Source organism: Hibiscus syriacus, unplaced genomic scaffold (assembly GCF_006381635.1).
Source record: "Hibiscus syriacus cultivar Baekdansim isolate YM2019G1 unplaced genomic scaffold, ASM638163v2 tig00110949_pilon, whole genome shotgun sequence".
Lineage (NCBI taxonomy): Eukaryota > Viridiplantae > Streptophyta > Magnoliopsida > Malvales > Malvaceae > Hibiscus > Hibiscus syriacus.
The window spans coordinates 123349-125979 of record NW_024062929.1 but is presented as its reverse complement, the minus strand read 5'-3'; the positions used below and the strand labels follow the sequence as shown (position 1 = coordinate 125979).

At 34.4% G+C, this 2631-nt stretch overlaps 1 long non-coding RNA gene across 1 annotated transcript; it reads right to left on the bottom strand.

Moving 5' to 3' along the window:
- Positions 1-1610, bottom strand: LOC120148117. The gene is made up of 4 exons (XR_005518344.1): positions 1410-1610; positions 1291-1332; positions 561-1207; positions 1-442 (listed from the first exon to the last, which is right to left on the bottom strand). It is a non-coding gene; the product is annotated as an uncharacterized LOC120148117 (long non-coding RNA).
- Between the last annotated feature and the right edge of the window lie 1021 nt (positions 1611-2631).

The window sequence follows — 2631 nt, the reverse complement described above, 5'->3', positions numbered from 1 at the left end:
GAGGACTTATCAGAAGAGCCTAACGTTCCACAAGCAAAGCACTGATGTTGATTATGTTCACAATTCTTGCATAAGAATGTTTCCAATGCTTGCCATTTAATAGGGATTAGTAATTAGAAACAAGACACCAACAAATAAAAGCCAATGAAGTAAAAATGGGTCACTAGCCGACTTTCTCTTGCTTCGGATTAAGGCCAAGAGATTCACACGCAGACTCTTCATTAGTAGTAGGATGAAATGATCTCATACACCTTCCATCACAACATATAATATTACCTCCATTATCACAAATAGCACAAACTGATTCATACAAGTCATCTTCGTCATCATCATGATTGGAATCATCTAGCTTATGGTCTTCATCATAGTTGGAATCATCTAGCTCAGGGTCATCAACTGAATCATTAACTATAAATCCAGAAATTGATGTGGCTCGAGTATTCTGACTAATCAACAAGGACACTTGATCAAGATAATGTAAAATTTTGAGAATATAAAAAACTGAATAGTCAGAGTTGAAAAGGAAATAAACCAAGAAACATCGAAGGCAAATATCCAACCTCATTAGCAAGTTTCCGCTTTTGGGCCTCTCCATCGAAAATGAGCGTAAAAATTGTTCACAATATAAAATTACATTGACTTCAATGACAAAAAGAACCCGAAAGATAGAAACATCATTATAAATAGCTACAATGCTTAAGATGAATCTCTCATGTTTTACAAGCCAAAAATCATGATATAAAAATCATCGCAGACTAAGACGTGCTAAATTCGACACCACAATATCCAATGGAAAATAACAATTAAATGCAACAAAATGATTTTACTATATTACGACATACAAAACTTGGATTTTGCTAATGAATCATCACTTTTAGCAGCCTCGGCAATTAAATCCATGTGATCCACCAGATCATTCTGTGAAGATTTTACCTCATAAAAGCTCCAAACAATAGAAGAAAATTCTTTTAAAGAGAAAAAAGGACCTTCGACAATTTCAAATGGAAATAGGAAACATGCTCCCACAAGAGCGATCAACTACCTAAAAGTCCTAAACTTACCGATCACATGAATTGAAGGGTAGTCAATTGGAACTGAATACACATTAGCTAGCACTTTTAGGCGGCCGAGACTTCAATTCCCGAAGTGCAAACCCTGGTATTATAATTACAAATTTTATCTTCGGCACGTTGCTGAAAGCAGACCCCTACAAAAATTCAAGAAAAAATAGTCAAATTTCAAATACCCACATCTTGATTCTTGATCATCAAAGAACTTCAAAGGGCAAACCTCTCTTTGCAGTTAAGGAATTACAGATGCAAGTATTCCACCCTGAAACCGAAGCATTAATTTTAATTAGAAAACTGAAAAGGATTCCTTCCAGTGATTCCACGTACCAATTCATTTACCTGAGAAAAACCCAGTAAACCTTCGAGGGTCCATGTTTAATCTTTTTGAAGCTTATATCACAGTGACAGAAGCAATCGACGGTGCTGGAAGCGAGGATGGCTGGGCTGACTCGAAACAGTGAGGAAAACTTGATGCGTGTGGCGGTGAAGGCCACGACGACGCCAACGACAGCTTCATGGGTAAAGGGTAAACGGCGGAGAGGAAAACAGGCAAGAAAAAATAAGATCAATAATTGCTAAAGGGGTTGAACGATAAAATACTTAGATTTGGCGGCAATTTTTCCAATAAATCATCGGTATATTTATTGATCTAACACCGATCAGATTATATTTTTCGATCTAACACTTGTAGCAGTAAAGCGCGCCACGTGGTTAGAGTGCGCCTCTGATCCGCGCTATATATGCGTATATGACACGTGGGATATAGTGCGGTACAGGGCGCGCGCTATACCCCTAAATAGCCTACCCCTCACATCCCAATCCTCCCTATAAATATCCACATCCTTAATCACTTTTATCACACCAAATTTCTCAAATTCTCTAAATTTCTTTCAAATACTTCTATTTTTAAGGTATATTTTATAATATTTTTACTATTATGTATTTACTTTATTTAATATTTTACTAATATAATTCTTTTGCAGATATATAATGGAAGACAATCTACTTTGCTCAGATGGAAATCATATATCTCTACACTTTGCTGATACGGTAACATTTTAACGTTTTAATTTAATTTAAATTATTAGTAATATTTAGTTGATTTATTTAATGCATGATTATTAGATTAAGAATTAAATATCTCGACATTTTGCTGATACGGTAACATTTTAACGTTTTAATTTAATTTAAATTATTAGTAATAATTAGTTGATTTATTTAATACATGATTATTAGATTAAGAATTAAATATCTCGACACTTTGCTGATACGGTAACATTTTAACTTTTTAATTTAATTTAAATTATTAGTAATAATTAGTTGATTTATTTAATGCATGATTATTAGATTAATAATTAATTTTTGTAATTATTTATTTTTAAGAGAAGGACCGTGTATTAGATCATTTTATTAGGAATCTTAAGTTAGTGATACCCAGCCGTGTCTTGCCGTATTTAGTAGAGGCTGGATTCGGTTATATAGGTAGATATCAGGGTCACTGTAAGATAGAGCCATACCTGATTTCTGCCTTAGTAGAGCGGTGGAGGCCGGAGACCCACAC